We start from the raw sequence: 19,711 nt of genomic DNA on the forward strand, positions 1-19,711 counted from the left end.
CAGATGTTACATTCAAACAAATACATTCTATACTGGAACATCTGATACATTAAAACAAACACATTCTATACTGGAACAGTTGATACATTAAAGCAAACACATTCTATACTTGAATATATGATACATTAAAACAAACATATCCTAAACTTAAACATCTGATACATTAAAACAAATACATTCTATACTGGAGCAGTTGATACATTAAAACAAACACATTCTATACTGGAACAGTTGATACATTAAAACAAACACATCCTAAACTTGAACATCTGATACATTAAAACAAACACATTCTATACTGGAACAGCTGATACATTAAAACAAACACATTCTATACTGGAACAGCTGATACATTAAAACAAACACATCCTAAACTTGAACATCTGATACATTAAAACAAACACATTCTATACTGGAACAGCTGATACATCAAAACAAACACATTCTATACTCAAACATTTGATACATTAAAACAAACACATTCTATATTGGAACAGTTGATACATTAAAACAAACACATTCTATACTGGAACATGTGATACATTAAAACAAATACATTCTATACTGGAACAGTTGATACACTAAAACAAACACATTGAATGTTGAAATAGCTGGTATATTAAAACAAATACATTCTATACTGGAACAGTTGATACATTAACACAAACACATTCGAAACTTGAACATATGATACATTAAAACAAACACATCCTAAACTTGAACATCTGATACATTAAAACAAACACGTTCTATACTGGAACAGTTGATACATTAAAACAAACACGTTCTATACTGGAACAGTTGATACATTAAAACAAACACGTTCTATACTGGAACAGTTGATACATTAAAACAAACACATTCTATACTTGAACATCTGTTACATTAAAAAAAACACATTCTATATTGGAACAGTTGATACATTAAAACAAACACATTCTATATTGGAACCGTTCATACATTAAAACCAACACATTCTATATTGGAACAGTTGATACATTAAAACAAACACAAACGTATGCTGATATAGCTGATATATTGAAACAAATACATTCTATACTGGAAGAGTTGATACATTAAAACACATACATTCTATATTGGAACAGTTGATACATTAAAAAAAACACATTCTATGTTGAAATAGCTGATATATTAAAACAAACACATTCTATGCTGAAATAGCTGATATATGAAAACAAACACCTTCTATATTGGAACAGGTGATATATTAAAACAAACACATTCTATATTGGAACAGTTGATATATTAAAACAAACACATTCTATACTGGAACAGTTGATATATTAAAACAAACACATTCTATACTGGAACAGTTGATACATTAAAACAAACACGTTAACACGTCCCTCTTGGAACAGTTGATACATTAAAACAAACACATTCTATACTTGAACATTTGATACATTAAAACAACCACATTCTATATTTGAACAGTTGATACATTAAAACAAACACATTCTATACTTGAACATTTGATACATTAAAACAAACACATTCTATATTGGAACAGTTGATACATTAAAACAAACACATTCTATACTGGAACAGTTGATACATTAAAACAAATACATTCTATACTGGAACAATTGATACATTAAAACAAATACATTCTATACTGGAACAATTGATACATTAACACAAATCCACTCTATACTCAAACATTTGATACATTAAAACAAATACATTCTATACTTGAACATCTGATACATTAAAACAAACATATTCTATACTGGAACAGTTGATACATTAAAACAAACACATTCTATACTGGAACAGTTGATACATTAAAACAAACACATTCTATACTGGAACAGCTGATACATTAAAACAAATACGTTCTATACTGGAACAGATGTTACATTCAAACAAATACATTCTATACTGGAACATCTGATACATTAAAACAAACACATTCTATACTGGAACAGTTGATACATTAAAGCAAACACATTCTATACTTGAATATATGATACATTAAAACAAACATATCCTAAACTTAAACATCTGATACATTAAAACAAATACATTCTATACTGGAGCAGTTGATACATTAAAACAAACACATTCTATACTGGAACAGTTGATACATTAAAACAAACACATCCTAAACTTGAACATCTGATACATTAAAACAAACACATTCTATACTGGAACAGCTGATACATTAAAACAAACACATCCTAAACTTGAACATGATACATTAAAACAAACACATTCTATACTGGAACAGCTGATACATTAAAACAAACACATTCTATGCTGAAATAGCTGATATATGAAAACAAACACATTCTATATTGGAACAGGTGATATATTAAAACAAACACATTCTATATTGGAACAGTTGATATATTAAAACAAACACATTCTATACTGGAACAGTTGATACATTAAAACAAACACGTTAACATCCCCTCTTGGAACAGTTGATACATTAAAACAAACACATTCTATACTTGAACATTTGATACATTAAAACAAACACATTCTATATTTGAACAGTTGATACATTAAAACAAACACATTCTATACTTGAACATTTGATACATTAAAACAAACACATTCTATATTGGAACAATTGATACATTAAAACAAACACATTCTATACTGGAACAGTTGATACATTAAAACAAATACATTCTATACTGGAACAATTGATACATTAAAACAAATACATTCTATACTGGAACATCTGATACATTAAAACAAACACATTCTATACTGGAACAGTTGATACATTAAAGCAAACACATTCTATACTTGAATATATGATACATTAAAACAAACATATCCTAAACTTAAACATCTGATACATTAAAACAAATACATTCTATACTGGAGCAGTTGATACATTAAAACAAACACATTCTATACTGGAACAGTTGATACATTAAAACAAACACATCCTAAACTTGAACATCTGATACATTAAAACAAACACATTCTATACTGGAACAGCTGATACATTAAAACAAACACATCCTAAACTTGAACATCTGATACATTAAACCAAACACATCCTAAACTTGAACATCTGATACATTAAACCAAACACATTCTATACTGGAACAGCTGATACATTAAAACAAACACATTCTATGCTGAAATAGCTGATATATGAAAACAAACACATTCTATATTGGAACAGGTGATATATTAAAACAAACACATTCTATATTGGAACAGTTGATATATTAAAACAAACACATTCTATACTGGAACAGTTGATATATTAAAACAAACACATTCTATACTGGAACAGTTGATACATTAAAACAAACACGTTAACACGTCCCTCTTGGAACATTTGATACATTAAAACAAATACATTCTATACTTGAACATCTGATACATTAAAACAAACATATTCTATACTGGAACAGTTGATACATTAAAACAAACACATTCTATACTGGAACAGTTGATACATTAAAACAAACACATTCTATACTGGAACAGCTGATACATTAAAACAAACACGTTCTATACTGGAACAGATGTTACATTCAAACAAATACATTCTATACTGGAACATCTGATACATTAAAACAAACACATTCTATACTGGAACAGTTGATACATTAAAGCAAACACATTCTATACTTGAATATATGATACATTAAAACAAACATATCCTAAACTTAAACATCTGATACATTAAAACAAATACATTCTATACTGGAGCAGTTGATACATTAAAACAAACACATTCTATACTGGAACAGTTGATACATTAAAACAAACACATCCTAAACTTGAACATCTGATACATTAAAACAAACACATTCTATACTGGAACAGCTGATACATTAAAACAAACACATTCTATACTGGAACAGCTGATACACTAAAACAAACACATCCTAAACTTGAACATCTGATACATTAAAACAAACACATTCTATACTGGAACAGCTGATACATTAAAACAAACACATTCTATACTCAAACATTTGATACATTAAAACAAACACATTCTATATTGGAACAGTTGATACATTAAAACAAACACATTCTATACTGGAACATGTGATACATTAAAACAAATACATTCTATACTGGAACAGTTGATACACTAAAACAAACACATTGTATACTTGAACATCTGATACATTAAAACAAACACGTTCTATACTGGAACAGTTGATACATTAAAACAAAAACATTCTATACTTGAACAGTTTATACATTAAAACAAACACATTCTATATTGGAACAGTTGATACATTAAAACAAAAACATTCTATACTTGAACAGTTTATACATTAAAACAAACACATTCTATATTGGAACAGTTGATACATTAAAACAAAAACATTCTATATTTGAACAGTTTATACATTAAAACAAACACATTCTATATTGGAACAGTTGATACATTAAAACAAAAACATTCTATACTTGAACAGTTTATACATTAAAACAAACACATTCTATATTGGAACAGTTGATACATTAAAACAAAAACATTCTATGCTTGAACAGTTTATACATTAAAACAAACACATTCTATATTGGAACAGTTGATACATTAAAACAAAAACATTCTATATTTGAACAGTTTATACATTAAAACAAATACATTCTATACTTGAACATCTGATGCATTAAAAGAAACACATTCTATATTGGAACAGTTGATATATTAAAAGAAATACATTTTATACTTGAACATCTGATGCATTAAAACAAACACACTCTACATTTCAATATCTGATAAAATGTTTGTGGTGTTACTATCCTCAGAAAATGATCTTTGTGTAATGCCCACATAAGAACAACCAACAAGAAAACAATATATTCCCTATACAAGCTGAAATATTCTTATAAGAAACAAAATACTATTTATTTGTATCTCAGAATGGCTGGTACAGGTATTAATATCTATACTAATAAAGCAGAGAAGGTCGAAACATTGTTTTCTACTTTATTAGAAAATGTGTTGATATCCATACAAGTTGTTCTGAGATACATTTTTATTTCATGTGGGTTTCTCATGATCAATAACTATTTATGTTTGAACCATCTGTATGAAAAAAAAAAACATTTCATGCACAAACTGACAAAACTCACAGACGTACTGTAGCAAACAGTAAAAATGATTTTTCTTATTTTGAAGAAGTTACTAAAATGAGCTGACTATAGGAATCTTTGTTTGGTGTTGTAAACTTATAATGTAATTAACAGAAATACTTCTCTGTTACATATGCTAATGTAAACTGCAAAAAATCCCACATAAAGGTTTTTGTTTACACAGAAATTACATGTCTTTAATAAGAGTTGGTAATTTCTCAAACAATTCACCACCAAATGTTATTTGAACCAACAGATTTTATTGGAGAAGTTAATCTATGAGATGGAAATTTATTAGTCCTAATCTGTACAAAAGTTGGATCTAAAACACTTATGACTGTGAGTTCTCATATTAAACATTTGTGTGCTTTTAAATTATTTATTAAAAAGTTGGGACAACAGATAAAAAACTGTCTGTAAGCTACAGTAATCCTAATTTTTACCATTTGATCGTTGGAGAAGGATCAGCTACAAGCTGACACTCGAATATAATTTTAGTAAGGTCACTGGATTGACTAATGACAGGTTTTTCTGTGAACATAGGTTTTGCACCTTCAGGAGGGGGAGGTTCATCACCTAAATAAATAAAACAGCACCATAAAATTCTAAATGTTTGTAAACAATTATGTTTATGCTTTGAGGATGGCATTAATAATGCCAACTTCAGAATACAAATAACAAAAATATTATGATATTTTAACATGTTAGAAACGGAATTTTATTAATTACCATAGAATTCACAGAAACTAAATAGGTCATGACACATAAAAGGTTACTGTAATGATGGAAAAAATATATTAGGTATGTTTATGTGAAAATGAAGTAATTGGTATATCATCATCCTTTGGTAACAACGTAGTAAAAATCAACCTTCAATAATCCTTCATTACATCAATGCTATTCAGAATTTTTTATTAAGTTTAAAATCAATATATATAATTTCTTATATTGTTAGGACATTATCCTAAGACAAATTATTTACATTTTTTTTATGTTTATTGTAAGAAACATTAGCAAACTAACTCACCTGAAAAGAAAAAAACAAACTCAACAAGTCTGAATGGTCTCAGTACCTTTCTGACAACTGTTTGTTGTTGTATGATCTTAATAGAGGTTTAATGTACAACAATTTAAAAAGAAAGAATCAAAATAGTACTTACTACCAAAGTTAAGACTGATCGTTGCATTGCTTTCACCAAGTTCATTTTTGGCTGTAACTTTATATTTCCCTGCATCCTCTACTGTTACATAATCTATTTCTAATGCTGAATAATATGAATTCTTTTCTTTCACTAGTTTGATCTGCAATTGAAATCAACAAACTATAACTACATATTTTTCACCAAATAAATTATTATTGGCTTTACCTCAGTGACAAATGTTTGCAGCTTAACCTGTAGTTTTAAATACTTGGAAATACAAACACATTTTATTATGTGTAGCCTAAACGTTGTTAGGCCACTTACATTTCTAATAAATCTACAATACTAGTATTACATTTAAAATGATTTCATTCTCAAATGAAGCGAAATGTGATAACACTACGAAGTTATTATGATTTATAAAAAAATGTACGCAATTACCCAATGTTTCTCTTATAGCAAAGCCACATCGGGCTATCTGCTGAGCCCACCGGGGGGAATCGAACCTCTGATTTTAGCATTCTAAATCCGTAGCCTGACTGCTGTACTAGTGGGGGGGGCACACAATTACCCAAGAATTTACTTTTGAAAATTGTAGGCCTACGCTTAAGACCTTTGGTATTTCTAAAGCGATCTTAAATTACAACTCAAAATTTTAATTTTATGGCTAAGTTACTCTAGGCCTTTTTTTTTTAAGTTTCTGTTGACATAAATTTAGTTTACATTACATATATACGAATTTTATGACATCAACATGTAAGATATATCATACATGTAAAACTCATGTTCGTTTGAAATAATAATAGTAAAATGATTGACAATGAACCAGCACTTAGCAACAGCCAACTTACTATTAAGACAAAAGCATTCTTACGAACCTAACTACAACAAGAACGGCTCAGCATGGCCAAGCGCGTTAAGGCGTGCGACTCCTAATCTGAGGGGCGCTGGTTCGCATCCTCGTCGCGCCAAACATTCTCACCATTTCACCAGTGGGGGCGTTATAATTTTCTGTCAATCTCACTATTCGTTGGTAAAAGAGTAGCCCAAGAGTTGGTGGTGAGCGGTGATAACTAGCTGCCTTACCTCTAGTCTTACACTGCTAAATTAGGGACGGCTAGCACAGATAGCCCTCGAGTAGCTTTGTGCGAAATTCAAAACCAAACAAACAAACATAAAAGTTATGTCAAAACTCCTGTGATATCATTGAAGCACGTGTTAGAAAATTCATGTATAATTATATATAAAGTTACACAAATTATAATTTTTAAACTTATTGCTTCCGTTTTTCGATTCGACAGTGATACAATGAATATGTAATAAAAATGAAAGCTTAAACCAGTGGTTCTTAACCTGGTTTCAATCGAACCCCAGGGGTTCGGTGAGTCAGTCTCAGGATTTCGGCAGAGGTCAAGACTCACACACTATGTGTGTGTCCGTTCCGTTCACCCCACTCGTATGATTCGTGACGTCATACTCCACTTAGCCATCATTGGCTGCGGCTGATCCCGTCACATCACTTGGCCTTAATATCTGTGCTGCAGGGAACTTCATGCGCTTAGCAGTCGACTTGCGACTATAGTAATCGTGCGTCATTTGTGATTTTTTCCCTAATCTTTCAATCCCTTCATTCTAACTATGTCGAGCAAAAACAGAAAGTGGCAGGACGAATACGTACAATATGAATTCACGTGTACAATGGAACAATGCAGCCGACGTGAAGAAACTTGTGGATGACTTCTTAAGAGACAACGATCTTTCGTGGGATATGGTTTCTGCAGTTTGTTCGGACAGAGCTCCAGTCATGCTGGAACGAAACTCTGGTTTTGGTGCACTGGTGAAAGCCGATGCACCACACATCATTGTAACGTACTGTGTTTTGCATAGGCATGCGTTGGCAACAAAAACCTTGCCTTCAAAACTGGCAGAAATATTAAAAATTGTAGTGGAATGTGTGAACTTTGTGCGAAATAGTGCCCTGAAGCACCGCATCTTCAAAGAGCTGTGTAATGAAATGAGCTCTGAATTCGAGGTACTTCTGTACCATTCTAACATTCGGTGGTTATCCCGGGGAAAGGTGCTGAATCGTGTTTTGCCATGCGTGTGGAATTAGCCCTGTTTTTTCGAGAGCACCAATATTGTCATGCAGATTGCTTCGAAAAATCTAAGTTCATTCTTATATTGGCGTACATGGCCGATATCTTCAATGCTCTCAACCATCTCAATCAACAGATGCAGGGCGGTGGAGTCAACATCATTGAAGCGGAAGAAAACCTGAAGGCTTTTCAAAAAAAAAAAGCTACTGTTATGGAAACGACGAGCAGAGAATGATAACTTCGCAAACTTTCCCCTGCTGGACGACTCTGTAAGTAAGATCGAAGATGTGTCTGAAATCGGAGACATTTCTGTACCCGGGGAACTGAAGCAAGCAATTGTCATGCACTTAGATGAGCTTGCAAAGTCTCTCGAAAGATACTTCCCCACCAGAAAGTTATATCCGGCATGGGTAAGACAGCCGTTCACGTTTAGTGTTGCGACCGCAGATGTCAATGATGAATACCTCGACGAAATCACTGAACTTCAGCAGAGCCAGGCTCAACAGAAACTTTTCAGAACAACAACGCTCTCAACGTTTTGGTGTCACCAAATCGTAGCGTACCCTCTTATTGCTAAGAAAGCCCTTGAGATCTCATACTGTTTGTTACAACGTATCTTTGCGAACAATCCTTTTCGATGATGGTAGACATAAAAACGAAGAAAAGGAACAGACTTTATTGCGAAAATGATATGGGAGTGGCACTTGTGAAGGTGAAGCCGCGCATTTCTGAACTTGTCTCTAAAAGGCAACAGCAATAGTCACATTGATTTGCAGTAAATATTTGTTGGTTTTGTTCTTTGAACACAGCGATATTGTGTACAACTGATGTATGGTTCATTTTGTGCACTAATAAAATATCTACTTATGTTTTAAATTTGAAAAAATAATATTTTATTTTTCCAATTACGAAGGGTTCAGTGAATGCAAGTACGAAATTTCTGGGGTTTAGTTCCTCCAACAAAGTTAAGAACCACTGGCTTAAACCAATATCTCTAACCTAGGAAAGTTCATAATTGTTGGGACTCAAACATTAGTCTCTTCCTCTCTTTTTTCATAGTCATCCCTTCATGTGTTTTAGTTACGTTTAAATATCATAATGATATACTTTCAGTAGATGGCGCTAATTAAGTGATTTAGTACATAGAATATAGGTGGTATTTTCTTTTGTTTGTTTGTTTGTTTTGAATTTTCTCGAATGTTATATGGAATACTTTTAAATGAATAAGGGTGACTCCACAGTACTAATTACAAAATTGTTTTATCTAATTATAAGTTATCTATCTCTATCTGTTAATGTGTAGTAACTATACTATGGGTATTAATAATTTTAAAGATTAAGTTTGTATTGTTTGTTCCTTTTTTTAATTTCGCGCAAAGCTACACACACGGGGGCTATCTGCGCTAGCCGTCCCTAATTTTGCAGTGTAAGACTAGAGGGAAGGCAGCTGGTCATAACCACCAACCGCCAGCTCTTGGGCTACTCTTTTACCAACGAATAGTGGGATTGACCGTCACATTATAATGCCCCCACGGCTGAAAAAGCGAGCATGTTTGGTGCGACGGGAATTCGAACCCGCGACCCTAGGATTAGAGTCGAATGCCTTAACCCACCCGGCCATGCCAGGCCCTTAAGGTTGTATTGCTTAACCGTGATCTGTTTCATATATAATTTATATCTCTCTGAGTGTATGTGTGTGTGTGTTTTCTCATAGCAAAGCCACATCGGACTATCTGCTGAGCCCACTGAAGCGAATCGAACCGCTGATTTTAGCGTTGTAAATCCTTAGACATACCGCTGTGCTAGCGTAGAGCTATCCCTCCGATAATATAAAATGTAAAATTCCTGTAAACGCGATACACCATTTAATTTAGTAGTTCTTGATCATTTAGCTATTGTGATAATATTTGGTTCAAGTTTGTAGACTATAAAGATTTTTTCAATGTCTTCATAAAAACTCTCTAAATTTGCAATATATTTACAAATTTGTTAAATCACAAATTTCATTAATCATATTAAAATTATTCAATTACGTATTATTGGACATTAAGATTCATTTCTGAAACTTTAGTTATAGATTACACGTAAATAAAATAAAAATTCAATTTCAGCTGATCTGTAACTCATTACCTACAAGTATGGTTTCTCAAATTTCGATAATTTACTAATTCATTCGCAAAAACTTAAGATGTTAAGTAATACTGCTTTCCAAAATTTGCATCATATCTTTAGTTGTTTGTTTTGTTTCTTTTATTCACAGATATTGTAACTGAAAGAAGACAGCAGAAAAGTGTTACCTTCAAGCTCAACCGGCTTAAATACACAGACAGAAATGCGAGTGACTGTCAAAGTTGAAAAAAAACAAACTGTTGTGATGGTATTATACACTGCCAGATGTAGAGATTTATTTAAGGAAACATGGAAAAAGGCGTGAAATGTTACTTCGCATCACGTCCTCTTGAATACCGATTCGAGCCAAGAACCACTGGAAGTTTTTCTTCGCGTTTTCAAAATGGCGATATTTTGTAGATCCAAAACATATTTATAAACATTGGTGTGTTTTACTCTTTGTGAACAGTACAGATACTTTTTATATCTATATGCATATAATTTAAGAAAAATAAATTATCTCTTGTCCCTTCTACGCCGTCCTATCCGCTAACTTAAATTGAAAAATAGAAAACTCAGAGCTGGCCCTCACAATTCTAATACGTATCAATTGTTTTCTTAAAATCCTTTAAATGACTTGCATCTAACACATCTGAAATTAATTCGTTCCTAGAACAATCACCTTGTTAGAATGATAAAACTGTTTTAGCTGAAGATAACTTTCATCTTACTAAAATTCGTCCTCTGCCTAGTGGCACAGCAGAATATCTGCGGACTTACAACGCTAGAAAACGTGTTTAGATTCCTACAGTGGATCCAACACAGATAGCCCATTGTGTAGTTTTGACCTTGACTTTAAACAAACAAATAAATATACCAAAATTTATATGTATCCCCTAGTCCTACTATTCTCATCATTAATTAATTTGTGTTTCCCCTAGTCCTACCATTCTCATCATTAATTAATTTGTGTTTCCCCTAGTCCTACCATTCTCATCATTAATTAATTTATGTGTGTCCCCTAGTCCTACCATTCTCATCATTAATTAATTTATGCATGTCCCCTAGTCCTACCATTCTCATCATTAATTAATTTATGTGTGTTCCCTAGTCCTACCATTCTCATCATTAATTAATTTATGTGTGTCCCCTAGTCCTACCATTCTCATCATTAATTAATTTGTGTTTCCCCTAGTCCTACCATTCTCATCATTAATTAATTTATGTGTGTCCCCTAGTCCTACTATTCTCATCATTAATTAATTTGTGTTTTCCCTAGTCCTACCATTCTCATCATTAATTAATTTATGCATGTCCCCTAGTCCTACCATTCTCATCATTAATTAATTTATGTGTGTTCCCTAGTCCTACCATTCTCATCATTAATTAATTTATGTGTATCCCCTAGTCCTACCATTCTCATCATTAATTAATTTATGTGTGTCCCCTAGTCCTACCATTCTCATCATTAATTAATTTATGTGTGTTCCCTAGTCCTACCATTCTCATCATTAATTAATTTATGTTTCCCCTAGTCCTACCATTCTCATCATTAATTAATTTATGTGTGTCCCCTAGTCCTACCATTCTCATCATTAATTAATTTATGTGTGTCCCCTTGTCCTACTCTGTGTTAAGGAAAAGAATATTGCCAATTTTTCGTTAATATAATTAATCTCAAAAATTAAAGAGAAAATCGAATAAGCTATAACACAAAAAAAAATTAGCAACTTCTGTAAATAGTGTTATCCTATTACCTTAAATCTGCCCTTATCCTTCACAAGGGCTCCGTCATGGTACCAGGACACAGTAGGGGCAGGGTCTGCGAGAATACGACATTCAAACAATAGCTTTCTGCCTTCATCCTCTTGTCGGATGGACGGCTTCTTTTCATATGTCGGCGCGATGCCGTCGATTTGTCTGGAAAAGTTCCGAACTTTAACTAAATGACCATAGATATGATTATACTAACGTGTTCTTAACCAACACTTTATGAGTAATATTGTAATCAGATGAATAGACTATACAGCAGAAGAAAAGTAACTTTTTAAGTCAGAAAACTCTATGAATCTCTTCATGAATTGTTATACTATTTAACTGACATAAAGTCATACAGACTAAATACATTGCAGGTATTATTGTCGTATTGTAAAAAAAAGAAGATAAAACACACAAAAACAGCTGATATTAAATCGTATTTTCAATTCTTAGTGCGTTGTGGCTGCTGCATTATTTTGTCATTGATAGATTGTTTGTTTGTTTTTGAATTTCGCACGAAGCTACTCGAGGGCTATCTGTGCTAGCCGTCCCTAATTTAGCAGTGTAAGACTAGAGGGAAGGGAGCTAGTCATCACCACCCACTGCCAACTCTTGGGCTACTCTTTTACCAACGGATAGTGGGATTGACCGTCACATTATAACGCCCCCACGGCTGAAAGAGCGAGCATGTTTGGGGCGACGGGGATGCGAACCCGCGACCCTCGGATTACGAGTCGCACACCTTAACGCGCTTGGCCATGCCGGGCCTTCATTGATAGAAGTCTGGTTTACATTTAACTGGAAGTCATTGTTAAGCTACTAAGCAATATAAAAGTGGCTTACATTCACCTAGAGCTGGTTAAATAGTAATTACTGATAAGGTTTCATTGGTTTTTCAAGCGTGTTTTATAAATTATTTGTGCGATAAAAGACGTGTGAGCTAATGACTTTGTTGGGTACAGGGTCTAAAATATGATTCTTCTCCTCAAAAAAAACCAACAAAATAGCATCAGTGTTGTAATTAATCTCACTAATTACTTCCAGGGTTCATTATGTAGTGTTTGTTTGTTGAATTTCATACACAGAGTAGCCGTACCAAATCCAGAAATTATGACGTAGAGGGAAAGCAGCTTTTCAACATCACCCATCGTCAGTTTTCAAGCTGCTCTTTTTCAACGAACATTGGGCTTGATCATCGTGTTATAACGCTCCCGTGGCTGAGAGAGCGTCATTTTCGATAATGAGATTCGAACCCATGTCCTGTAGATTGCAAATAGAAGTTTTAACCATATGAAACTTTCACAGAAATAATTTCACCTAATACTTTCGGTCAGTTCTTTACATTGAGTGTTTTTACTCAACGTGAATCAAGACACTGTAGTAAACAGTATTAAAATAAGTTGATAATTTGGTGATTCAAGTAAGGCTAAAATATTACACTTTAGCATGCAGTAAACCATACCTTCCACCAGACTGCCTATTTCACGTGTGTTATCAGATATGAAGGCGGTAACTTAAACCTTCTACCAGACTGTCATTTCACGTGTGTTATCAGATATGAAGGCAGTAAACCAAACCTTCTACCAGACTGCCTATTTCACGTGTGTTATCAGATATGAAGGCAGTAAACCAAACCTTCTACCAGACTGCCTACTTCACGTGTGTTATCAGACATGAAGACAATAAACCAAACCTTCTTCCATACTACCTACTTCACGTGTGTTATCAGACATGAAGACAATAAATCAAACCTTCTTCCATACTACCTACTTCACGTGTGTTATCAGACATGAAGACAGTAAACCAAACCTTCTACCAGACTGCCTACTTCACGTGTGTTATCAGACATGAAGACAGTAAACCAAACCTTCTACCAGACTGCCTACTTCACGTGTGTTATCAGACATGAATACAGTAAATCAAACCTTCTTCCATACTACCTACTTCACGTGTGTTATCAGACATGAAGACAGTAAACCAAACCTTCTACCAGACTGCCTACTTCACGTGTGTTATCAGACATGAAGAGAGTAAACCAAACCTTCTACCATACTACCTACTTCACGTGTGTTATCAGACATGAAGACAGTAAACCAAACCTTCTACCATGATGCCTACTTCACGTGTGTTATCAGACATGAAGACAGTAAACCAAACCTTCTACCATGATGCCTACTTTACCTTTGTTATCGGGTATAAAGGTAGAATTATTTTGTTCTTTTATGCAGAACCTGGTTTCACTGATATTGCTCTGAGCTGTTCTGAACTATTGTGTTTTATAAACAATGAGTCCGATAGTAAAGCTTTTGGATTTGTGACTGTTCTCCTGCCAGTAATTTGATATCATATTTGGTAACGTAACGAATTTATTTGTTTTTTTTCCTTACTATTTCTCTGTGCCTAATATACCCCGGTATGAGTTCTTATAAATAACAGGAATAAGTTATATTTTTTCAGTGGAAAATGCTTTTCTTGTGTATTGTGAATACCAGTTAATAACAATTCATAATGTAACATTACTAATATGTTGGACAAAGTAATGAGAATTTTGTCTAGGTCTTTTGAAGATCGTGCGAGAGACGAACAACAGTGGATGTCAACAGAACAGGTCTTAGATACCGGTGTTGGAAGGATCCCAATTCATGACGCCATTAACAAACCTTAGCCAAGTTAAAAGTCAGTGTTATTCTAGTATTGACTAAGTAATTTTTGCCCCGGAATAAAACAGTACATTGTTATTGTCCATGGTTATTTGGGATGTAATAAACCTTTCTTTTACAGGAACTATCTGTGTCTTCTGATGTACTAGATTCCAATAGATCTGTTAGTAGATGGGACACGTGACTTTCTACTGCTGGTTTTCAATTTGATATTTACTACACGGAGGATAAAGTTTATTCACTCTTCAAACTCTATTGTTTCTGTGTGTTGTGGGGTTTGTTGATTGGACAAAGAGCAAAATAGAATGTTTTGAGTCAGCATATCTTCAAACTAAATGTAATAAGTCAGGAATCTGAAACATCGCTCGACTTTAGCAACTCGATAGTTGGAGAGACTCAGTTTAACTTGATGTGTTTTATTTTTACCGAATAATTATTTAACGTTTCGTTCTTTATAACACATAGTAGTAGAGCCTTAGTTACACTTGATGTGTTTTAATACGTCTGATAATTATTTAACGCTTCATTTTTGAAAGCACATCAGTTACATATGTTCTACTCCATCTTGTAATTACATAACATTTCGTTCTTAATAACTCATAGTGGTAACGACTCGGTTACAACTGGTATTTTTTATTCCACTTGGTAATTATTTATCGTTTCGTTTTTAATGATATATAATGGTAAAGGCTCAGAACTAAGGTTTCATGACATCATCTGATAATTATTCAAAGTTTCGTTCTTAATAACATGTAATGGAAAAAGATTCAGAATTAAGGTTTTACTCTTCCACCTGATAATTCTTTAACGTTTGGTTCCTTATTACACTGACGTAAATATTAATCAATACCCTTTCAACAACCCTGTATTCTACTTTTCAATCAGATAACGCCAGAGTAATTGTGAGCAGCTGAGGCTTAATAGTTCCAGCTTTTAATGAAAAGGTCGTTGTGACTTTTATAAATAACAATTCGCACAGTCATCTAGGACTTACTTGTGTTTTATTTTATAAATATCACGCAAAATTTCGCGAGCAAACAAAGATTTCTTATTTTCCTGACAGAAAGGAAGAGAAATATTGCAACTTTTCTGAAAACGTGTTAACGTTACTGGTTTTTTAATTAGATTGTTATTCTCATAGTTTCGTTATTATAGCAAATAATACCTCGTGAAGTAGACTGTTACAACTGTAGAAAACAACCAACAGAAAGAAGACAACTTCGACAATTCTATTGACATCCAACAGCCAAACTTCCCAGAAAAAATTAAATATTTATATTTTCCAGAAACACCTAAAAACAACATCTTAAACGATTTTTCAAAAAATTTTCTCACAAATCAGAAAGCTAAAAAACAATATTACAAAAAGAGACATTAATTCCATTAAAAACCTAAAACAAGACAAAAACATAAAAATTCTAAAAGCAGATAAAGGAAACCCTGTAGTCATAATGAACACGAATGAATACATCAAAAAAATGAAGAAGATCCTATCAGACACAAACAAATTTAAACCAATACACACAAATCTAACAAAGACGCACAACACGCAACTAAACAAAATACTACTAAAAATGAAAAAAGCCAACACAATTTCACAAACACTTTATTCCTACCTACGGAAAACCGACTCACGCACACCACAAATATACGGCATCCCCAAACCTCATAAATCAGATTGTCCACTACGACAAATAATGTCCACATATAAATCGTTTCATTACAATCTTGGTAAATACATAGCATGGGCATTCTCCAAATATGTAACATCAGCCAGCTCATTCATCAAAGACTCTTTTAATTTCAAGTCTAATCTTAAGCAACTTATTCATAAAGCCTTAATAGCCAGTTTTGATGTTATATAACTCTTTACAGAAGTCCCAACCGCTGAAGCCTGCAAGATAGCCTTGGAACTCTGTATCCGAGACCCTAACCCATCAATAGACAGTCCCAGGAACCAATTAGCAACCCTCATAAAATTCACCACGATAAAGACAAACTTCATGTTCAACAACCACAACTATATACAAACAAATGGTCTAAGCATGGGCAATCCAGTATCACCAGTTCTAGCCAATATTTTTATGACACAACTTGAAACACAAGCAATTAACACAGCATTACGTCCACCACTATACTTTTACAGATATGTAGGCGACACGATTGCGGGATTCAGATCTACAGAACACACACTTAATTTTTTCAATCACATTAACTCTATACATCCGAACATTAACTTCACATGTAAACAGGAAGAAAGCAATCAAATATCATTTCTTAACCTCAAAATTACAAGAACCGATACACAATTTAAAACAGAAATCCACCGAAAAATCACCCACACTGGACTATACATTCTTTGGGACTCAGCACATGAAACAAAACCAAAACTCAACATACTAAGAAACCAAATAAACACAGCCATAAAACTATGCTCATCAGATAAAATTAACGACGAATTAGACAAAATAAAACAATACTTCATCAACATCAATAAGTTTCCTCCACAAACCGTAGAAAACATTATACGCACACACCTAGATAAAAAGCAAAATCAACTAACAAAAGTAAATATATTCCACGAATTAAAAAATCAAGAAACCATATATTGCTGCATACCATATATTCCCTATATAAATAGAAAAATAACCAACATTTGGCAAAAACTAGCAACAAAATATGACAGTCCAGTTAACACCGGCCCGGCATGGCCAGGTGGGTTAAAGCGTGCGACTCGTAATCCGAGGGTCGCGAGTTCGAATCCCCGTCGCACCAAATATGCTCGCCCTTTTAGCCGTGGGGGCGTTATAATGTGACGGTCAATCCCACTATTCGTTGGTAAAAGAGTAGCCCAAGAGTTGGCGGTGGGTGGTGATGACTAGCTGTCTTCCCTCTAGTCTTACACTGCTAAATTAGGGACGGCTAGCACAGATAGCCCTCGAGTAGCTTTGCGCGAAATTCAAAACAAACCAGTTAATACCAAACTTATTCAAAAACCAGACACAAAACTAAGGTCTATACTGTGTAAAAACTACACTGACAAACACCACACCAACATTATTTATAAAATACAATGTCATAACTGTCACGACTTCTATATTGGAGAAACAAGTAGAAAAATTGAAACCAGATTCAGAGAACACAAAAAGTCACCTTCACACGTTTTCGAATACTGCAAATCAAATAAACGCAACATAACCACAGAAAACACCCAAATACTAAATAAAGAAACAAACATAAACAAACGCAAAATTAAAGAAGCCTTACTTATACAACAACTCAAGCCCAAAATAAATCAATACAAAGGTTTGTTTGTTTTTTAGTTTCGCATAAAGCTACTCAAGGGCTATCTGTGCTAGCCGTCCCTAATTTAGCAGTGTGAGACTAGAGGGAAGGCAGCTAGTCATCACCACCCACCGCCAACTTTTGGGCTACTCTTTTACCAACAAATAGTGGGATTGACTGTCACGTTATAACGCCCCCACGGCTGAAAGGGCGAGCATGTTTGGCGCGACGGGGATGCGAACCCGTGACCCTCAGATTACGAGTCGCACTCCTTCACACGCTTGGCCATGCCGGGCCCCCAATACAAAGCAACACCTTTATACCTATATTAATAAATATAATCAAACATTTAAGCACGCCCTCTACATTCCTACACTCAGATACACAACTCCCTTCAAACATGTGGTCAGCTATCGGTCAGTTACCTCTTTTTTCTTTGTGAACCTCACGATGACTGAAGAAGGTCGAAACGTTGTTCGCTTCTCTACATAAAAATTTTCTCAACCCAAACCAGTCGTTTTTACATATATATTTTTTCTGTACAAGTGAGTTTTCGCGTCATCACTGTTTATTACAACTGCAGATCCGTACTTACAAAAATGGAAAACCTTATTTACATGTTTGTCACAACTGTTGTTCCGTACTTACAAAAATGTAAAACCTCAGTTAGAAGTTTGTTACTACTGTAGATCTGTACTTACAAAAATGTAAAACCTTATTTATAAGTTTGTTACAATTGCAGATCCGTACTTACAAAAATGTAAAACGTTATTTACATGTTTGTTACAACTGTAGTTCCGTACTTACAAAAGTGTAAAACCTCAGTTAGAAGTTTGTTACAACTGTTGTTCCGTACTTACAAAAGTGTAAAACCTCAGTTAGAAGTTTGTTACAACTGTTGTTCCGTACTTACAAAAGTGTAAAACCTCAGTTAGAAGTTTGTTACTACTGTAGATCTGTACTTACAAGAATGTAAAAACCTTATTTAGAAGTTTGTTGCAAGTGTAGAGCCGTACTTAACAAGAAGTCAAATTTCTTGTGCATCTAAACAGCTTGACATGTTTTCAGTTCTCTTGTTGGAGCTAAAAATATACTTTACCAGTAAGTTAACAAGGTTATTTATTTTTTCTGACAGTTTAGTTCCCTGTAAAAGCTTCTCTGTACAGTCGCTTTGTCAACGTTCTTTTCCAAGTTGTAGCCAATGCTGAATAATCAAAGAAGGAAATTTTTTTGACTGTTTTTTGAGCCAGGATTTTTCATTTATGAGATGTTATAAAAATTTAATTAGGCTTAACTCCTGGTACTTCAAATCCTTTTATTGTACGGTCGAGCCATTTTAAATAACTTTCTTTAAATTTTTATTGCCGTTCGAGATTTTTTGGTTTAATAGTGAATAACATAAATTCGTTCTTCTCGGGGGTAGAAACGTTCAGGAAAAAAATGAAAAATTCAGTTTTTCGATAGCTGAATAATTCAAGGTTTTGGTAATAATTCAAGTTTTTGTGTTGTTTTTTTGCGAGTTTTTTTTTGGAATTCAGCACAAAGCTATACAATGGTCTATATATGC

General features: G+C 33.6%; 1 pseudogene across 1 annotated transcript in view; it reads right to left on the reverse strand.

Moving 5' to 3' along the window:
• Nucleotides 1–19,711, reverse strand: part of LOC143248734 (twitchin-like) — a 301,767-nt pseudogene that overhangs the window by 259,098 nt on the left and 22,958 nt on the right. Inside the window, exons 4-6 of the transcript XR_013027162.1 lie at nt 12,199–12,361; nt 6,255–6,396; nt 5,538–5,670 (exon numbers count right to left, since the gene is read on the reverse strand). The product of XR_013027162.1 is annotated as a twitchin-like (transcript). The remainder of the gene's footprint in view (nt 1–5,537; nt 5,671–6,254; nt 6,397–12,198; nt 12,362–19,711) is intronic.

Source organism: Tachypleus tridentatus, chromosome 4 (assembly GCF_004210375.1).
Source record: "Tachypleus tridentatus isolate NWPU-2018 chromosome 4, ASM421037v1, whole genome shotgun sequence".
Lineage (NCBI taxonomy): Eukaryota > Metazoa > Arthropoda > Merostomata > Xiphosura > Limulidae > Tachypleus > Tachypleus tridentatus.